The sequence below is a fragment of the Echinops telfairi genome, unplaced genomic scaffold (genome assembly GCF_000313985.2).
Source record: "Echinops telfairi isolate 266 unplaced genomic scaffold, ASM31398v2 ScPeMD7_26;HRSCAF=91, whole genome shotgun sequence".
Taxonomy (NCBI): Eukaryota; Metazoa; Chordata; class Mammalia; order Afrosoricida; family Tenrecidae; genus Echinops; species Echinops telfairi.
The window spans coordinates 4,003,751-4,012,419 of record NW_022103923.1 but is presented as its reverse complement, the minus strand read 5'-3'; the positions used below and the strand labels follow the sequence as shown (position 1 = coordinate 4,012,419).

The 8,669-nt window shown below is 49.2% G+C and overlaps 1 pseudogene; it reads right to left on the bottom strand.

The window, feature by feature from the left end:
* Positions 1-3,432: 3,432 nt before the first annotated feature.
* Positions 3,433-8,669, bottom strand: part of LOC115869449 — a 39,867-nt pseudogene continuing 34,630 nt past the window's right edge.

The window sequence follows — 8,669 nt, the reverse complement described above, 5'->3', positions numbered from 1 at the left end:
CACTGTCCTTTGGCCTTGTAAGCTCTGACCTAGCTCTGGGTAGCTGGGCTCCGTCAGAAAGAGATAGCGTTGCACGGGCGGCTGGTGACAGAGCTCATTGAAGAGTGGGAAAGCTGGGATCTGATTAATGTTTACAATGGGGGAGTGGATTTCTGTTGCTTCTTAGCCACGGATGAATTTTACAAATGAAGAGAGTAAAATCAGAAAAGGTTAGACAACTTCGGAGCTAGCTAGTGACGGCCCTTGAATGCCAACGCAGAACTCTCCGGGCCTTTGTTCTGAACCACACTGCTTCTTTGTCTTTCCCAGACACCACTGCTTTCAGCCGTGGACATTTGCAGCTTGTAGGACCAGTGTGCTCCCGTCCTGCGGAGTTTATGCTTTAAGGAAGCCGTTCTCACTCAGACATAATTTAGGAAATTTTGTCATGCCATTGGGGTTGATAATATCTCCTCTTAAAATTTGGTGAGGCCTAATAAAACGATATAAAACAAAATTTGGTGAGGGGAAGAGGGCAGAAGCAAAGACAAAAGGACAGTTAGGGGTGTCCTCCCCTTCAGTGCTTGTCCTTCACACACTTGGGGGAGACCATCTGTAAAACAAATATCTTGTCAGAGGAATGTGCATGAAGAGTTTAGGACAGTGGTTCTTAAACTTTGAAGCACCTCCCCGTCACCCATGAGCTTGCTCAAACCAGGTTGCTGGGCCCCGCTTGCAGAGTTTCTGGGTCAGCAGTTATGAGGGAGAGCCCGAGCCTCTGCATCCCTAACACGGTCCCCGGTTATCTGGTTGTTGCTGTCCACGCCTGCATCGTGAGTAGGGATGTGCAAGGAACCAAGGCCTCGCCATGGAGCGCCTGTCACTGAGAGAGCACTCAGGAACTCATGTTTTTTCTCTTCTTTCTTGGTGCCTGGCCACCCTATGCCATCTCACCATTCAGTACGGTTGCCTGAGCTATCACCACCAGGTCGAGATTCTAAACAAATGTTAGAAGGAACGGGGAAAGAAGGGTGAGACCATTCCTTTTAAGGACATCACCCAGAAATTGCATACAAGACTTCCACTTACATTCCAACGGCCAGAACTTAGTTACAGGGCTATACTTAGCTGCAAAGGAGACTGGGGCACACAGTCCCCCCAGCCCTCACCTGCTTGACGAGGCTCTGGGCCCTGCTAAAATTGTATTCCTGCTGCAGGGGGTGGTGGGGAAAGCTATTGAGGGATGACGTGTGGTGTCTGCCACAGGGACCTTCCAGTTTGTTTGGGACCAGGAGCAATCCATTCCCTATGCAATGCCAGGGTCGACCTGAGCATCCCTTCCCTTCCCTCTGAGTCATGGGTACCGTCCACCAACTTCAAGTCCGGCCAAGTCCAATGGCTACGTATTCATTGGCTTGGCCTAGGTCACATGTTCTCCATGCCAAAGCCGTGCACAGAGGATGGAAATGGAACTGAAAAGCTGGACTCGGGCGTCTTCGTGTTCCTTCTCGCTGGTCTGGTTTCCCTGAAATCGGGTAAGGAAGGTCCAGATGTCAGCAGAGTTCCCGGGTGAGGGGTAGAAGCTTCCTTGAGGAAAGAGCTAGAACGCCAAGCTATGCGTTTAATTACAATCATCCCATTTCTGAAAAGACGTTGAATAATCGTGTCAGACAACGAAGACTTGCTTAACCAACCGCCCTGGGATCGAAGATGGAGACCAGACCCTTCCCAGACCCTGTAGATAAGAGGGCCAGGATAGGCTCTCATGGGAAACAGAACAGTGACAGGATTCTAAAGCCGCCAGACATTTGCTGCAGATCCCTGACTCCAGGATTCTCTGTGTAAATCTGGCTCTCGGTGGTAGGACCAAGAGCCCTGGCGGAGGAGTGGGGTACACATGGGACTGCTAAGCCCGGGGACTGTGGTAGGAAAGCCCCAGGGACTCCTCGGGAGAAAGAAAAGGCTTTCTGCTTCCATACAGAGTCTTGGAGGCCCACCAAGGGCAGTTCTACCCTGGCCTATCGATTCGCTATGATTCCAGGTCCGTTCGGTGGCAGGGCGTGAGAGCTAGTTGGTAGAAGTCATAAAGAGAGATTGCTGTTCTCGGATTAACCCTTCCAGCCACTGGATGCCACTAGTGATCTGTTCACATAACCAAACTGCAAAAAGGCTTGACTCCGGTGGGGGGAAATTCTCAAGGTCGATTACTTGGTAAAGCAGGAAATGAAAGTTCAATAGCAACACCCATCAAAAACAGCCGTCTCAGCCTGGGGATAGCGAGTCCCTTGGATGTATGTAGGTTATGTCGTTTCTGACTTCCTTTCATCAGATAGCAGCCTACTGTGTATCCTCTTGGTCTTTCTCTCGCCATGAATGCCGAGCACTATGTTAAGGGCTGCTTCAACACTGGCAATGGTGTGTTCTCGAAGGTCCTTTATCGTTCTCCAGAAGAAGAAAGACGTCCAAGCGCTCTTGCTCCAGGATGCATGCAAATAATTTACACGGAGTGTCATCATCATCATCAAGAGCAAACATTTTCCAAACACCTCCTGCATATGCAGTAGCATCCCTGGGTGGTACGAAACGTTTGCCGGCTCACCTGCTAACCCAAAGATGGATGACCCAAGTCCATTCAGAGATTCCTTGGAAGAAAGGCCCGCCTGGCGATTTACTGAGAAACCAGCTGCCGAAAGCCTTACGGCACGCCATTCGGCTCTGATGAACGCCCACGGAGAGCCACGCCATGTAGCACGATCCACTTGCCTGTGATCTTCGGTCCCTGGCTGCAGCAAGTATCCCATCTGATGCAATCGCCATCTAACCTAGGGTTCTCGTTAGGCTTCCCGGTGGTGTCATGCTTACCCACTAGGCTGCTAAGCGCAATGTCTGTATGTAGTTCAAAACCACCAATGGCTCCTTGGGAGAAAGACGAGGCTCTCTACTCCCGTGAAGAGTTTCAGTCTTGGAATCTCACAGGGGCCGTTCCACCCTGTCCTATCCGGTTGCTGTGAGTTGCCACCCAGTCTATGGCAGTAAGTGGAAACCAGTGGCAGGCCAGGGAAGAAATATAACCAGAAAGCTTCTTAGAAGGAAGGAGGAGATGTGTGTGTGTGTGTGTGTGTGTGTGTGTATTGGTGCACAATACTTGTAGATATAGCACATAATATTTATCTACTTGTGATGGATTGCGTTTACTCAGGTTAATGTTTTCAAGGTTCAACCATGTTTGTGCATGTATCAGGACTTCATATCTCTTTACGACTGAATCCATTGTATGTGTGCCCCATATATACGTACATATGTATGCGCATGTATATATGTGCATACATAGAAATAAACTCACTACCATCGAGTTGATTTGAATCATAGAACTGCCCCTGTAAGTTTCCAAGACCATTACTCTTTTTTTTTTTTTGAGATTATGTATGTTTTTATTAAAGTTCTGAAGCGGCTTCATGCTGCAACTTCATACATTTGCTCCACACTCACCCCCAAGCGGTATGAAGGTTTCTTGAAGCTCAGGTTTGGGAGAGAAGCGTGACGAGCATCTCCATAACTTGTCCCTGCTGCTCCTTGAGCAGATTGCTCGTGTTTCTGCGCTCGTGTCTGCAGGGCCGTTCTGCGGCTGGTCTTTAGGCAGGTTGCCAGTAACTCCAAATGATCTGGAGGAACCAGATTCCGCTTCTCCACCTCAACCACCAGATGCAAGAAACTCTTGTCTTTTGGTAGTTTGCCTCGGCCTGTGTAATCCTTCATGAGGAAGCTGACTGGAGACACATCAGACTTGCCCAAGTCGTCACTGGTCTCGGTCAACAGCACCCTAGCGTCGGCAGAGTCTCCCCCGGCTTCTAGATACGCGGGAGCAAGTCACCCCACCTGACTCTGTACAGCAGCTCAGCCAAGCTTTCGGGAGACAGCTTACCGTTCTCACTTAAAATATCCAAAAGGTCCCTGACATCGAGTGGAGCCACATCAGTAGCAATGTTCTGGCACAAAAATCAAAGCATCTCCTTCTCACGTTCATCAAGTGCCTCTTCAACTGGAAGGATGACGGCAGCAGGTGCCCGGGACAGAGCCATTCCACGGAATTACAGCAATAAAACACCAGTCCTTTCCAGAGAAAAGCTTGACGCTACTGACTTCGTTTCTGACGGCTCTCTTCATTTCATTTGGCATCCTTTCCAGTACGGGAGCTCGTCCTGCTCTGGCCCGGGCTTCCCTCCAGCTCGCCGCGCACAAACCCGACTCTGAAACCACCGGGAAGAAGGAAGCGAGACTGTTACTCTTAGCGGGAGTAGAAAGCCTCATCTTGCTCCTGAGGCGCAGCGAGGGATTTGGACCTGCTCACCTTTCGGTTAGCAGACGAACTCCTAACTGCACACACACGTATGATGAGACGTTGTCTCATCCCAAGAGACATCCTTTGGGCCTGCTGTCTAGGAGGGACGAGTCCCGAGAAAGACATCGTTCTTTGGTGGAGTGGAGCGCGGGCCAGTGGAAAGGCAGAAGGCTTGCGGGAGCTGGACTGACACAGTGGCTGCCGCAGTGGCTCTCGGCGAGGCAGGAAAGTGAGGAGGCTGCAGGAGGAGAAAGTGTTTCCTTCTGTTGTACTTTAAGGAGCCTGTGAGTCCAAACCACCGAGATGGCCCTTAACAAGAGCAGGGCTGGAAGGGAAGAGGACTCTTGTTGATGGGAGTGGAGAATGTGGCCATGGGTGTTAGGGAGGGTTATACAGCAGGATTGATGCCTTTGCTTTCCTTGAATTGTACAAGTGACAAATGTGGACTTCGCAAAGATAGTATTCCTTATATTTGGACAATGTGGTTTGTTTGTTTTTAAAGTTGCCCTAAACTCTAAGCTCAGCTTCTGCTACTGGAGAAGCCAGAAACTAGCACCAGACACTCCCCTCATTCTTCTCGGGAGCTTTCATGTCCTTGGGCCCAGCCAGTGACCTCCAGACAGAGCCACAATGGTAGAGAGAGATCTCCTCACAGGCACAAGCCGCTGGCCCCGGGGGACCTTCGCTAGCCCAGTGGAAACCCCCCAGCAGCACAGCACTGCTTTGGCACCCGTCCTTTGGCTCAGTGTCTGTTCGATTGCGACAATGACCGTTCACCAGCTACATTTCTTCTTGCCTCACCACCCAGCTGTGAACCTGGGACTCTAAGCCGTCCTTCACCCTGTGCTACCCTGCTGTCTGCTGTCGCAGATCAGTGCCAGCTTCCCGAGGGCAATGTTCTAGGCGAGGAGAATTGCTCCTGAAATTACAGGAGACTCCCCGAGGGAAACGACAAGCAGGAATTAATCTTCCATTGCTATCTTCCAATGGGGCTGGTTCAGAACTGTTGCCTCAAGAAGATGGGCACCAGGCTTGGGCAGAAGACACTTAGATCACTACTACCCACCACCCACCCCACCCCTCACCCCCACCCAGCACTGCCGTTAAGAAAGGGGCAAGGCCAAGGTCAAAATTGGCATGATCTATGATTCTGACAGCCCCTGTGCCTATATTTCCCACCAGTTTCATACAAATCTTGGATCACAGACGGGGAGTATACTCTGACACTTTGCCCTTAGGAACTGCACTCTGCCTCCCATGCCAGGTTCTGTGCACGGGGTCCCCTCTCAGCTCCAGCCACTCAGCCCTGCCCTGGGCAAGGCCTTCCCTTTGGCTGGACCCTCTGTCTGGAATTCATAGTTGTCAGAGGTGTCATGACAGGCAGTCCCCAGGTCAGGAGCAGGCAACTTACAACCCTTCCACAGTTCTGAGAAGTCCTAGTGGCCTAGTGGGTTAGGCATTGAGATGCTAATTGCAAAGTCCGCAGTTGGGAACCACCAGCCACACCCCAGGAGAAAGATGAAGCTTCTTTTCCTGGAAAGAGTTTTTAAAAAAAACACTTCACTGCTACCAAGTCAATGGTGACTCATAATAACCCTACAGGAGAGGGTAGAACTGCCCCTGTGAGTTCCCAAGTCTGTAACTCTTTGTGGGAATAGAAAGCCCCATCTTTCTCCTTAGGAGCAGCTGGTGGTTTTGAACTGCTGACCTTATGGTTAGCAGCCTAGCATGTAACCATTAGGCCACCAGGACTCCTCCCATAAAGAGTTACACTCTCAGAATTTCACAGGGCCAGTTCTATCCGATCCTATGGGGTCACTATGAGTCAGAATCGACGTGATGGTAATGAGTACAGTTTGGTTTCCATCATTCTACCCAATCCCCATAAAGCCTATTATATTAAAAAGTTGAGGTAGTGGGTTAGGCTGGGTTCTCTAGATGAAGCAAAACCAGTGACGTTTGTTTGTGTTTGTGTCTATGGAAAGGGATTTGTATCAAGAAATGGCTCCCATAGTTACAGAGGTGGGGAAGTCCTGTCTGGTTCAAGTCCATGGGTCAGATGGTAAAGCTGGAGGCTTCTCCTGACTCGGGTGGAGGCTGATGAACAAGAAGCAGGTAAAGGAAGCTGTAAGACCACCGGCTGCTGGGCGCCAAATTAAAAGAATCTGAGATCCACTGAAAGAATGCAAGGTCGGCCATCTGCTGATGGCTCCTGGGATCCACGGGGGTTGCTGAAGCAGATGCAGGGTCCAGATTCAGCAGTAGCAGGAAGCTAGCTTCAACATGCTGTCAATTTAAGAGTCAGCCACACCCTGAGTAAAACGTCCCTCTACTGTATCAAGACTGGCCAGAATAAGGAGGTGCCGCTCAACCCGCTTCCTCCCACACTTGCTTGGCTGCTTCATGGAGGCTCCCACCCTGGAGCTGATCACACTGTGTTAGATCAGATCATGGGAGAATCCTGGCCCAGCCAAGTTGCCATAAAACCTTTCACAGGTACACACAATGGTTTATAAGAACAAGCCTCCAGGGAAAGATTGAGTGCATTGACCAGGAATCGAACCCATGTCTCCTGCACAGAAGGCAAGAATTCTATCACTGAACCTTCACTGCCCATGAGTCAAACTCAAAACTCCCTGCTATGCAGCCATCCTGACTCATAGTGACCCTATGAAAAGCCGTGCCAACTCACTGCCATTGTGCCAATTCTGCCTCGTAGTGGCTCTGTGGAGCAGAGGAGAACTGCCCCTGTGAGCTCCCAAGACTGTAGAAGCTTCATCTTCTCCCAGGCAGCAGCTGGTGGTTTCAAACGGCTGGCATTGTGGTGAGCAGCCCAACGCATGACCCCCTCTGCCACCAGGGCTCCTTACTAGTAAAAAATCCAGTTCTCAACGGCAACCCGTGATGACCGCATGCGTGTTCGAGGAAATTGATCAGACATGCAATCAAATTGCATTGATAATTACTGAAGACTGGAATGAGAAAGTCAGAAACAAAGAGGAAGGATCCGTAACTGGAAAATACAGCCTTCCTCATAGAAATGAAGCTGGACATTGAATGGTAAATTTTTGTAAGACCAATGAGTTCTTCATGGCAAACACCCCCCTTTTTTTTCAACAGCATGCACAGTAGCTGTGCATGCATACTTGCTAGACGGAATCCACAAGAATCAAATTGACTATGCCTTCGTAGAAGCTCAGTATCATCAGTCAAAGTAGGAGCAAAGGCCAACTGTAGAACCGATCATCGATTGCTCATAGACAAGGTCAAATTAGAATCCTTCAATTTCCTCATTGAAGGTTGATGAGTACATTTGAATGCTAGTTGTATTGATTGTAGGCATATAGGTATTACCCTATTATAGACAGCATTGTACTTCAAGATAGATCTTTAAATATTCTTTTTGACAATTAATGTGACAGCATTCCTTTTGAATCTGTCATTCCCGGCATATGAAACCATATGATTGTCCAATTTAAAGTGGTCAACGCCAGTCTATTTCAGTCCACTGATGTCTATCAATTTGTATGTGTTGCATTCCATTTTTGACATGATCTGGTTTGCCTAGATTCATGCTTTGTACAGTCCACATTCTTATTAATAACGGATGCTGGCAGGTGCTTCTTCTCATTTTGAGTTAGACTCCATCAGCAAATTAAAGTCCTGAACACTTTATCCCAACTACATTATTAAGGTTGACTCTGCTTTGAGGAGGCAGCTCTTCCTCAGTTGTAGCTTGAGTGCTGTGGTGGTGAGATCTTAAGTTAAGTTGGACTGGGGTGAAAGTGTAGGAGTAGAGTCCAACTTGTAAATCAGGGTAGTCTGGTGATGCCTCCTTGGGGTGGTGGCCTTTTTATAAGAGAGAGAGAGTGACAACTTCTCTTTCTCTGCCCTTTGCCTTCCTCCTCACTGGGACTCTGTGTCTGCCTCCAGAGGTGACCTCATGTGGAGGTCACCTGAAGCACTCTCTGTGGCCTACCTTGTTTCCATCAACCTTGGAGCTGTGCGACTCTGCACCCACTGACCTGTGATTCTCCTGCTTCCTACTTCATCTTTCTGCATCACTGACCTGCAGCTACATGAGTCTGAAGAGGGTCCCAGCTAGTTGGGCCCATGAGTTCAGTTGGATGCCTTCATCAAGATGCCTTATTGCACAAGCAAATGTGGTGAAGAAAGCTGATGGTGCCCAGCTACCAAAAGATATAGCATCTGAGGTCTTAAAGGCCTGAAGATAAACAAGTGGCCATCTAGCTGAGAAACAACAAAACCCACATGGAAGAAGCACACCAGCCTGTCCTGACTTGATCGCTGAGGACAAAGCAGGTGCATAAGCAAATGTGGTGAAGAAAGC